Raw genomic sequence first — 13,347 nt, forward strand, 5'->3', positions numbered from 1 at the left:
TGTGGCTCAGAAGGGTAGGGAAAGGAAGAAGGCAGCAGTAATAGGGGACTCCATAGATAGGGGGTCAGACAGGCGATTCTGTGGATGCAGGAAAGAAACATGGATGGATGTTGCCTCCCAGATGCTAGGGTCCAGAATGTTTCTGAACATGTCCACAATATCCTGAAGTGGGAAGGTGAACAGACAGAGGTCATGGGACATATTGGTACCAACGACACAGGTAGGAAAAGAGAGGAGGTCCTGAAAACAGACTATAGGCAGTTAGGAAGGAAGTTGAGAAGCAGGACCTCAATGGTAGTGATGTCAGGATTACTGCCTGTACCATGCGACAGTGAGCATAGAAATGGAGTGAGGTGGAGCATAAATGTGTCACTGAGGGATTGGAGCAGAAGGCTGGGATTTAGATCTCTGAATCATTCTGACATCTTTTGGATTGGGGGTGACCTGTACAAAAAGGATGGGTTGCACTTGAATCCGAGACGGACCAATATCCTGGCAGGGAGGTTTGCTAAGGAAAGAGTTTAAACTTGAATTACATGGAGGTGGGAACCAAACTGAAGGATGGAGGACCAGGCTGTTGGCTCACAAATAGAGATAGCTTGGAGACAGTGCAAGAGGAAGGATAAGCAAATGGCAGAGAAGGGATGTGCTCAGACAGATGGTTTGAGATGTGTCTATTTTAATGCAAGAAGCATCGTTATCAAAGTGGATGAGCTTAGAGTATAGACCAGGACTTGGAGCTACCTGTGGCCATTACAGATACTTGGATGGCTCAGGGGCAGGAATGGTTACTTAGAGCACCGTACTTTAGACGTTTCAGAAAGGACAGGGAGGGAGGCAAAAGGGTTGGGGGAGTGGCACTACTTATCAGAGATAGTGTCATGGCTGCAGAAAAGGAGGAAGTCATGGAGGGATTGTCTTCTAAGTCTCTGTGGGTGTAAGATAGAAACAAGAAGGGGTTAATAACTCTACCGGGTGTTTTTTATAGACCACGCAATAGTAACAGAGACATTGAGGAACAGGTAGAGAGACAGATTCGGAAAAGGTGTAAAGATAACAGGGTTGTTATGGAGGGAGATTTTAATTTCCCAAATATTGATTGGCATCTCCTTAGAGTGAAAGGTTTAGATGGGGTGGAGTTTGTTAGGCGTGTTCAGGAAGGTTTCCTGACACAATATATAGATAAACCTACAAGAGGAGAGGCTGGACTTGATCTGGCATTGGGAAATGAGCCTGGTCAGATGTCAGGTCTCTCAGTGGGAGAGTATTTTAGAGATAGCAATCACAATTCTATCTCCTGTACTTTGGCATTGGAGAGGGATAGGAACAGACAAGTTAGGAAAGCATTTAATTGGAATAAGGGGAAACATGAGGCGATCAGGCAGGAACTTGGAAGCATAAATTGGGAACAAATGTTCTCAGGGAAATGTATGGCAAACGTTCAGGTGATACTTGCTTGGAGTTCTGCATAGGTACGTTCCAATGGGACAGGGAAAGGATGGTAGGGTACAGGAACCATGGTGTACAAAGGTTGTTGAAAATCTAGTCAAGAAGAAAAGAAAAGCTTATGAAAGGTTCAGAAAACTAGGTAATGATAGAGATCTAGAAGATTATAAGGCAAGCAGGAAGGAGCTTAAGAGTGAAATTAGGAGAGCCAGAAGGAGCCACGTGAAGGCCTTGCTGAGCAGAATTAAGGAAAACACCAAGGCATTCTACAAGTATGTGAAGAGAAAGAGGATAAGACATGAGAGAATAGGATGAATCAAGTGTGACAGTGGAAAAGTGTGTATGGAACCGGAGGTGATAGCAGAGATAATTAATGAATATTCACTTCAGTATTCACTATGGTAAAGGATCTTGGTGATAGTAGGGATGACTTGCAGCAGACTGAAAAGCATTAAAAAAGAGGATGTGCTGGAAATTTTGGAAAACTAGGATAAGTCTCCAGAACCAGATGAGGTGTACCCCAGGTTACTGTGGGAGGTGAGGGAGGAGATTTCTGAGCTCTGGCAATGATCTTTCCAGTGGGGACAGGAGAGGTTCCGGAGGATTGGGGGGGTTGCAGATGTTGTTCCCTTGTTCAAGAAAGGTAGTAGGATAGCCCAGGTAATTGTATACCAGTCAGTCTGACTTCAGTGGTTGATAAGTTGATGGAGAAGATCCTGAGAGGCAGCATTTATGAACATTTGGAGAGGTATAATATGATTAGGAATAGTCAGTATGGCTTTGGCAAGGGCAGGTCGTGCCATACGAGGCTGGTTGAATTTTTTGAGAATGTGACTAAACACACTGATGAAGGTAAAGAAGTAGATGTAGTGTATATGGATTTCAACAAGGTATTTGACCACGTACCCCATGCAAAGCTTATTGAGAAAGTAAGGAGGCATGGGATCCAAGGGAACATTGTTTTGTGATCCAGAACTGGCTTGCCCACAGAAGGCGAAGAGTGGTTGTAGACAGGTCATATTCTGCATGGAGGTCGGTCACTTGTGGAGTGCCCCAGGGACCTGCCCTAGGGCCCCTACTCTTCATGATTTTAATAAATGACTTAGATGAAGAAGTGGAGGGATGAGTGAGTAAATTTACTGATGACACAAAGGTTGGGGGTGTTATGGATAGTGTGGAGGGCTGTCAGAGGTTACAGCAGGACATTGATAGGATGCAAAACTGGGCTGAGAAGTGCCAGATGGAGTTCAACCCAAGTAAGTGTGAGGTGTCTCATTTTTGTAGGTGAAATATGATGACAGAATACAGTATTAATGATAAGACTCTTGGCAGTGTGGAGGATCAGAGGGATCTTAGGGTCCAAGTCCATAGGACACTCAAAGTTGTTGCGCAGGTTGACTCTGTGGTTAAGAAGGCATATGGTGCATTGGCCTTCATCTATTGTGGGATTGAGTTTAGGAGCCAAGAAATAATGTTGCAGCTGCATAAGACCCTGGTCAGATCCCACTTGGAGTACTGCGCTCAGTTCCGGTTGCCTCACTACAGGATGGATGTATTAAGCATAGAACGGGTGCAGAGGAGATTTACAAGATGTTGCCTGGATTGGGGAACATGCTTATGAGAATAGGTTGAGTGAACTCGGCCTTTTTTCATTGGAGTAACAGAGGATGAGAGGTGACATGATAGAGGTATATGTGATGATGAGAGGCATTGATCATGTGGATAGTCAGAGGCTTTTTCCCAGGGCTGAAATGGCTAGCATGAGAGGAAATAGTTTTAAGGTGCTTGGAAGCAGGTACAGAGAAGATGTCAGGGGTAAGTTTATTACGCAGAGAGTGGTGAGTGCGTGGAATAGGCTGCCAGCAACAGTGGTGGAGACAGATACAATAGGGTCTTTTAAGAGACTCCTGGACAGGTACATGGAGTTCAGAAAAATAGAGGGCTATGGGTAACCCTAGGTAATTTTTGAGGTAACAACATGTTTGGCTCAGCTTTGTGGGCTGAAGGGCCTGTATTATGCCGTAGGTTTTCTATGTTTCTTACATTTTTTTCCCAGAACTATTTTGTTGATTATTTTCTTGTCAAAGAGATCACCTCTTAATTCCATCCCCATTTAGGAATTGTTATCAAATTTCTCTTGAAAGTTTGTTTCATAGACATAGAATAATTAAAAACTTACCACATAGCAGCAGGCCATTTGGCCCTTCATCTTCTGAACAGGACAAAATATTTAAGTCCACTTCCCACCTCTTGGTTCAGAGCTCTGCCAGGGTTTGGTTTTCGTGTTAATTCAGGGTTTTTTTTAAATATGGTGAGAGTTTTTCCTTCTACCACTTTTTCAGAATATCACTACTCAGCCCAATGATTTGCCTTTAATCCCCTTACCATTTAACACAAATTTATAACCTTTCATAAACAATAACACTACCAAGAGAAATCGGATGTTTCTGTCCAAGTCCAAAAAACTTGTTATATATCTCAATTAAATCTTGATTTCTTTTGCTTCAAAGAAACATGCTCAATGTGGAGATCTTCTCCAGAGAGTACAATCACATTGGTATCTTGAATTTTAGGAAGTCTTTGGAAATTGTGAGAAACTTTGCACTTTCCTTGAGGCTCATCATTATCTACATAAAACTGTGTGTGCATGAGTGTGCCTGGTGTGTGTACAGCTATCTGCTGGCTTAAACCTTCAAAGCATGAGGGTGGCAAATAAATATATCATCCATAAAATTGCAATCAACTCTGCAGCAATTTTACAAAATAAAAATCCATGTTGGATGATTAATGTTTCATAGTGGGGCATAGCCTATTGGGAAGTAGTTGTATGCTTTACATTAATTAAGCATTGTAATTTTTTTTTAACATTGGGTCATTAAACAGCAATAGCACCATCACTTAACAGCCAGTTTAAGCACAATTGTTTCCAGACTGTTTTTGATTGCCAGCTACCTGTACTCCTTTAAAGTCTTGGACTTCCTTTGCTTTTGGCTTAACAACGTCAGTAAACTATTGTTTATTAACCAATATATTTGGACAGGTGTAAAGCTGTAGCACAAAATGTCACTACATGTACACAGACATAACAACTTGTGTTCAGAAAATTGACAGGGCTCTGCACACTGCTGCTACCTCGGCTGATCAATCATGTTTGTGAGTGTATAATTTGTAAGTATTGCCTCCTCAAATACCTTCTAGTTTTAGAGAAGCTGTAGGTTAATATGAGATAAAGTTCAATGTCAATTTATTATCAAAGTACATACATGGAACAATATAAACCCTGAGATTCAATTTCTTCTGGGCATACTCAATAAATCCATGATAGAATAATAGCCATAATAAAATCAAGTTATCTCCTTTGGTTCAAAAGCCTTCTGGTTGAGGGGTAATAACTGTTCCTGAAACTGGTGGTGTGAGTCCTGAGGCTCCTGTACCCTCTTTGTGATGGGATTAGTGAAAAGAGAAAATGACCTGGGTGATGGGTTCCATGGTGGTGGATGCTGCTTTCCTGTGACAACACTCTGTGTAGATGTGCTCAGTGATGGGGAGGGCTTTACGCGTGATGGACTGGACTGTATCCATTAATTTTCATAGGATTTTCTGTCCAAGGGCATCACTGTTTCCATACTGGGCTGAATTACAGCCAATCAATATACTTTCCACCAAACATTTATAGAAGCTTGTCAAAGATTTAGATGTCATGCCAAATCTACTGAAACTCCTAAGGAAGTAGAGACAATGCTGTGCTTCCTTTGTAATTGCATTTACATGCTAGGCCAGGACAGGTCCTCCAAAATAATAATTTGAATTTAAATTTTTTGACCCTTTCATGAGGACTAGCTCATGGACCTCTGGTTTTTTCTTTCTGAAGTCAATAATCAGCTCCTTGTTCTTGCTGTGGCAGTGCTCAGCCCGATTTCCAATCTTCCTCCTATATGCTGATTATAAAGCCAACATATATACTTTTATAAACCTTACCAAACAAGAGCACATTGAGAAAACACATTGTAGTTGAGACAACCCTTGTCATTTCCTTTTAACCACCTGATGAGTTTAACTTATAATGATAACAAACTTGAGAATGCTGGATATGTATCATCAGCGGGGAACAGATGTTAATAATTCAGCTTTGGATGCTTCATAGTAACTGGAGGATATAAATGATGAAAATATGGCACACAGGAAATGAGAATGACAAAGAAATAACTAAATATACACAATAAGCAAATAAAATAACTGACCTATAAAGTACTTTAGTGGAGGCGATTAAATGGCTGAGGTTATCATTAGATTATAGAGGGAGACATAATGAGGAAAATCAAGGAAATTAAAGACACTTAACAGACATCAAGTCTCCTAGAATTACAATTATTCCTATTATGTATCCTATTATCTCAAGCTTGTAGTTTAACTGTCTCGACTGAGAAAGTTGGTACACTGTAAAATGCAGAGTTTATGAATGGTCATTTTGGTTCTAAGATCACTACAAAAATCTCAGAAGTTTCCACAGCTATGGATCACTGATTAAACATAGCTGATTTTTCTTTGTTTGCTACAAAGAGAGTGATGAAAACTACTAGCATTGAGGACCTCAGCTGGAACTACAAGAATGGGGGAGAGAAGAAAAGCAGCTGGATGGCCAAGTAATGACATGAGATCTGAGAGGACTGGATGGATGAATGGGGTATAATTGTTTCAGGGGCTGAGCAGGTGGCTTGCATTGTCAGTAAGCAACATCTTGTGATATTTAGGGTGGAGGCAGTAGGAGGCTAGACCAATCACAACTTCCATTGAATAGGTCAGGGTCTTAGGCACTGGGTAATTGGGAAGTTGGTGGTGGAACCACTTGGGCTGAAGGTAGGTTGGATGACCAGGTATTCATCATTTGAAGTATCAGTGGTTCAAAACACTCTAAGCTGTTTAGAGTGAGGTTGTTAGTTTGAACTTGATAACTGGAACTAGGGTGGATGCTGAAAGGATAGATGATAATTAATGAGCTTTTCCTTTAGAGGGAACTCAGTTCAGTGTAGCTCTGTTCATGTCTGTTGATCCTCAGAAGTGACTTATGTTGGTTTAGCCTCAGAAGAACACAGTATAATACACTTAGAAGTTTCTGCAAAAAGAGTGTTACATGAGATCAATATACTGTAATTTGATGCATCCCTGAAAATTAAATCATTCCTGATTAGCAAGCCAGTTCATGGTTGAGTACACTATTAAAAGAAGACATTTTCTCTTGTGCAACATCAGGCAATCATACATTTAAAATTTCTATTTAGTACTTTAGTTCTTTACCCTTTACAATCTTTGTGTTGTATGATTGCACGTAAAAAGGCTCTCATTGAAAATGAGATTGACAAAAAGTGGCACAAAGACAAGAAACCTGAAGATGCTGGAAATCCAAGCAACACACACAAAATGCTGGGGAAGTTCCGCAGGTCAAGGAGCATCTGTGGAAAAGAGTAAACAGTTAATGTTTCAGGCCGAGACCCTTCATGATTTTGTATGCTGTATACATACTTTGATATTAAATGTAATTTGAATCTTTGTACTATTTGATTGTCTTAAGGATCCATTTGGTTTACTAATATTTCCACTGGAAAGAAACAATTTTGACAATTAATACTTGTTACATTCTAAATTTTCTGGCTTTGGTGGAGATGAATGCATGCACCTCTAATGTTATTTTCATAACATTATGTACGAGAAACTCCTTCATGCTTCCTGCATTGTTGGATCCTATTACTTTTATACTGCAAAACCATGGCAGATTAGTGTAAGCTACTTCAAGTTGCAAGTACAATGACTGGGATCGATTTGATTATCAAAACCTAAAATAAAGACACAAGCAAAGACAATTGTTACGGTGCACAACCATTTGCGCCAGCTGCCGGGGTTTGGTTCTCTGGAATATGGATAGCTGGCACAGTCCCCTTAAGGATTCTGGCCCACCCTGCTAATTGGTGGACATGTTTTGGCACCAAGATCCGAATATTTAAAGAGCACCTGAACTCAGATTCAGCGCTCAATCGTCAGCTCAACTTTGGTACAGTCTGTGATTGCGTCTAGAATTTCTGTCTTGTTTGGATTCTCATCTAACATCTAATCAAAATATCCAACTTCATTACAGCTTTATAATACAGTAACCATATAGAAAAGCATTGCACTAAGATGCAGGGAACTTTCCCCTTTATATTCTTTGATTATTCATTAAATATTAATAAACAAACTTGCCCTTTGTTTCATCAGAGAACATCGTCTCAGTTACCCAGCAACTCTCCAAATGGAGTGTTTCATGAGCTGTTATATAATTTTCTTTTGGCTATTGTGTACTGCCTACATTGGTGCACTTCCCTTCAGCATAGAATGCAGGCCGTGTGTACTGCTGGAGTGCTCTATTGACAGAGGAGCTATATTTCAGAAAAAAAAACATTAAATATAGGATCAGTCTCCTTTTTCAAGCAAAATCAAAGGAGGGTAGATGAAATCTTCCTTCAGCTAACATCACTGGGAAAAAAAACAGATGTTCTGGCATCGATAAATAGGTGTTAGTTGGAACTTACTGTGTGTAAAGTTATGCCAAGGTTCATGCATCAGAATAATGTCATTTGGGATATTTTGAGAAGATGAAAATGTTCTTATAAATTGACATTCTTTCTTCTAAAATGAAAGCTGAGATGTTTATTTTTCTGATTCATATTCATATATTGTATCCATGAATTTGCATGTAGGTGACTATTTTATAGTCCTATTACACAGAGTCTGATGTCAGCAAGCCCTAGCCATGGCTGCTAACACAATCACCCATCAGCAAAATGTACAAGTACTTGATATTCATATCATTGCACTAATTCAAAAACCATGGCAATTCCCAGAGTTAAAGTGCAACATGAAAAGTCCTGCTAAGAGTGCTAAAAGCTCCAGTCCATTTGCTGATTTTAGTACCAATGAGATGCATTGAGTCAAGAGAAAAGAGCCATTTACATCAATATATTTTACAAAAGAATATTATGCTTCGCTTTAGTTTGGATTTATGAAGTCCATTTAGAAAAAAAAATACACTGCCTATATTACTGAGTGTATAATGAAAATATTAGGACTATTTACTGACGCCAACATTGTAACAATATATGAAATGTCCTGTCTCAGTAGTGTTAAGGGATTTGGCTATAAAGACTAAATCCATAATACAGAGATCCATTAAGCATGATAAAAAGGCATGTTGGAGACAGTCTCTCCCGCTGCTGGAATCTGATGGCACTTCCTTCTTACTCTCTTTCCCTTTAAAAAATAGGCTGATTCTACAATGTAAATGATTCCTGCTGAGAGACTGAGAGATCAAACCAGGCAGATAGACAGATCTACAAAGCTTGGGAGGCGTGTTTGTGATATTGTTTGGCCGAAGGAACACTTGCTCAGTTATACCAGATATCTGACAGCAAATGAAGTCAACGTATTTGCATTTTCCATGTTTGTTATTTATCAGGTTTTTCCTAAGCCAGCAGTCCCTCTGCCAGGGGAACACTTGTAACCTATCTACTGTACATATGTGGATGCTTCCTGCCTAATGCTACTTTGTCCAGATGACTGGTGCTTCATTCCAACAGCCTGTTGCATTTTGAATATTATCAACGTTGGTACTTCGCTGGTTTCCCCACAAGTAAATTCCATTCTTGATGGTAGATTGATGAATTTCCCTTCTTTATTCTGGCTTCTGAATTCATTCTTTCCAAGCCCTTGGAATCTTCTGGTCCAGTTGAGATCCACACAGAGAAAGGAAAAACCTGCATTGCCGCATATGTGTAGGGGTCAGCTAATCTATGAACAAATGTGCTATAGAGTGGAAATTGTGATGTTCTATTCTATTCCCTCCCAATAGATTAGGAAATATCCTTAGATCAGGATGAATGAAAAATTACCTAATAACTGATATCATGGAAGAATATAATGTGTTCTAAGCTATCTACCAGAGAACACTCCTTTCATTTAGCTCCTTTATCTGAAATTCATTGTTTCAATGTTTCCATTTATTCAGTATACATCCTGAAATTCTTACTCTTCACAGGCAACCACGAAACAGAAGAAACCCCCAAAAAGTGAATGTCATAAAAAGTTAGAACCCCAAAGTCCTCCTGCACAAGTAACAGCAAAGCATTAACCCTTCCCCTTCCCATTCCCCTGAGTTGTTCAAATACAATATCTAGCAGTTGCATCACAGGTAGAGCAGGTAGGGTAAAAATGTTCTTATGGCAGAGGGACCAAGAATCAATGAACATTGAATGAAAATGATTAGCCAAAAACTAAAAGTGTCATAATAAAAAATTTTTAAGCAGTGAGTAATTTATTATCAAAGTATATATCCATACACAACTCTGAAATTTGTATTTATCCAGATAGCCACAAAGCAAAGAAAGAACATGAAGGTTATTCAGAGACAAACATCGAAACCCCATCCACCCCCTGTTCAAAAAAGAATGGCATCCCGATCACCAACCCCAGAGGCTCCCACCCCCACACAAAATGAAACAGGAACATTGACTCCTAAAAAACAACGCCTCCCCACACAAAATACTAACAGAATATCAACCCCTAAACACCCTCCCCTTGCACAACAAAACCGAAAAGGAACAGACAAAAAAAACACAGAATATGAAAACCACAAGTCTGAAAAATCCACAGTCCTTAAACACAATAGTTCAATCCATAAACGCAGAACCATGATACTATCCTACACTATCACTGACATCCATTGAAAGAGAGGCACACTTCATGAGGCTGAGAGGCCTACCCATCTGCCACAGTGAGCCACACAGCAATAGGCCACTCACAGACTCCTTCTCCAGCAGCGATCCAAAGGAACGCAGTCAGTACTGAAGCTCTGTCTTGCCTTCTGGATTTGGCTCAATACCTCAGTCTTCTTCGATGCTTTAATCGGCAATTAATGGATGCTGCAAACGGCGAAACTGAATCATGCACCGTCTCAAAGTTCCTTCGCATTGTGGCCATCCAAGTACACAGTCGCTTCCCAGAAACATTACAGAGCCAGCAAAGTGCTGGATTACTCAAATGATCTCCAAGCTGTAAATCACAGACTCTAACAGTCCTAGAAGATCATTAAAGGTGAAAAGCAAATGCAAAAGAAGTAAAATCTGTTTTCATTTGCTATCTGGAGGATGTGCACCCCCAAAAACTAATAGAGGCAGATTCAATTTTTAGCATTCAAAAGGAGCTAGAAGTACCTAAGAGGAAAGGGTTCACAGCCTATTGTGGAGAGGGCAGGGAGTATTACCCATATATTGAGCAAGTACACAGTCAATGGGCCAAGTGGCCTCTTTCCACATCATAACCATTTTGGATTCTGTGCTATATGGGTATAGTTTCACCAGTTAAAATCTACCACCTTTCAAACCTTCTCCTCAGCCTTTTTTCTCCAGTCCTGCCAAGTGGTTTTGGCCTGAAATGTCAACTGTTCTTTTTTCTATAGATGCTACCTAGCCTGCTGAGTTCCTCCAGCATTTTGTATTTGATGCATCCTTTCATCATTGTTGACCTTAGATTTCAAGTTAGTTGAAAAAAACTTTCATAAATATATGTATTAGCATTATACATTTCTTTTAGTTCTGTATCACTGTTTCTTTCTAATAATAAATAAACCATTTGCATTTTCTATACTTTTATATGTGTTTGTAAACAGTCACATAAAAATAAATTTAAGTAATGACTAATTAGGCTCTGGAATGCACTGCCAGGAGCTAATAGAGGTAGGTCAAATTTTTCGTATTTAAATAGGAGATAGAAATATTCTAAAAGGAAAGGATTTGTAGGCCATCATCCCTACAGTCCTGATAGATAACTCTCTCTCTCTCTCTCTCTCTCTCTCTCTCTCTCTCTCTCTCTCTCTCATAAAATTATGAAAGGGATAGAGAAGATGGGGGCAGGAAAGTTGTTTCCATGGATAGGTGAGACTAGAACTAGGGGACATAGCCTTAAGGTTCGGGGGTATAGATTTAGGACGGAAATGAGGAGGAACTGCTTTTCCCCTCTGGGGAAATGAGGAGGACAGTGGTGAATCTGTAGAATTCTCTGCCCAATGAAACAGTGGAGGCTACCTCAGTAAATATATTTAAGACAAGTTTGGATAGATTTTTGCATAGTAGGGAAATTAAGGGTTATGGGGAAAAGGCAGGTAGGTGAAGATCAATCTATGGTCACATCAACCATGATCTTATTGAATGGCGAAGCAGGCTCAATGGGCCAGATGGTCTACTCCTACTCCTATTTCTCATGTTCTTATCACCCAGGAGATGCCCTCTTCTCATTGTTACCATCAGGAAGGAGGTACAGAAGCCTGAAGGCACACTCTTAGCAATTCAGGAACAGCTTCTTCCCCTTTGCCATCTGATTCTTAAATGGACCTTGAACCCAAGAGCACAACTACACTTTTATTATTTCTGTTCTTGCAATATTTTGAATTTAACTATTTAATATACACACATATATACTTATCATTATTTATTTATTCATTTATTTTCTTTGTATATTTTCATGTATTGCATGGTACTGCTGCAGCCAAGTTAACAAATTTCACAACACATGCTGGTGATTTTAAACTTGATTTTGATTCATTGTTGGGAGGGCAGCGAGTGAGATCGGATGTATTACCTGTATATTTAGCAGTTGCATAGTCCAAGGGCCAAGAGGCATTCATCCATATAATTACCATCTTTGACTCTATAAGATCACATAAAATTATTCCATCACTGGCTACTGACTGGCAGACCACAGTTTGTGTGGCTTCAGAGCTGTGTTTCAGACATGGTTATAAGCAGCACTGGAGCCTCACAGAGGACTGTAATGGCTTCCTTCCTGTTTACCTTGGACTTTAAATACAACACTGAGCCATGTCATCTGCAGAAATTTTCCAATGATTCAGCACTAGTTGGCCATATAAAGGGAGGACTGGTGGAGGACTTTGTCAAATGGTGCAAACTGAATCATCTGCAGCTCAACATCAGTAAGACAAAGGAGATGGTGATGGATTTTTGGATAGACTAAGCCTGTACTGGTCTCTGCTAATATTGATGGTGAGGATGTGGATGTGGTGAGTACCTGGGGGTGCACCTGGATGACAGACTTGAATGGAGCATCAACACAGAGGCTGTGTACAAGAAGGGCCAGAGTCACCTCTACTTCCTGAGGAGACTGATGTCCTTCAGAGTACGTAGGCCTCTCCTTCACATGTTCTACCAGTCTGTTGTTGCCAGTGGTGAGGTGGTGTGCTGGGGCAATGGCATCAACATGGGTAATGCCAACAGGCTCAATAAACTGATCAGAAAGTCTGGCTCTGTTATAGGAGTAAAACTGGACACATTGGAGGCTGTGATAGAACAAAGGACCCTACGGAAAATCTTGCCGATTCTGGACCCTGTTTCTCACCCTCTGCATCCTCCTTGGCTGAACAGAGGAGCACTTTCAGTAACAGACTAAGACAACTGCGCTGCTCCAAAGAGCGCTGTATGGGGTCATTCTTACCCTCGGCCATTATGCTCTGTAATGAGTCCACTCGTAGTCAGGGAAGTGATGACTCCCTCCTGTTAGACTGTTTGAGGCAAAATATTTCTAATTCTTTCTTTGTTCTCTTCTAATATTTACATATTTGTAAATCTTGCACTTGTAATGCTACTGTGACATTGTAATTTATTTTGGGATCATTGAAGTATCTATCCACTGCACAAAATTCCTCTTGAATACTTGTATCTTTACAACATGTGAAATGAATCAGAAGCAGAATGTTTATTTAGAAATCGGGGTGTGTAACTTCAGGCTTCTATACCTCTTTCTTTATGTTAGCAATAAGTAGAGGACATGCCCTGGGTGGTAGGGGTCCTTAATGATGGACTT

Source organism: Hypanus sabinus, chromosome 8 (assembly GCF_030144855.1).
Source record: "Hypanus sabinus isolate sHypSab1 chromosome 8, sHypSab1.hap1, whole genome shotgun sequence".
Taxonomy (NCBI): Eukaryota; Metazoa; Chordata; class Chondrichthyes; order Myliobatiformes; family Dasyatidae; genus Hypanus; species Hypanus sabinus.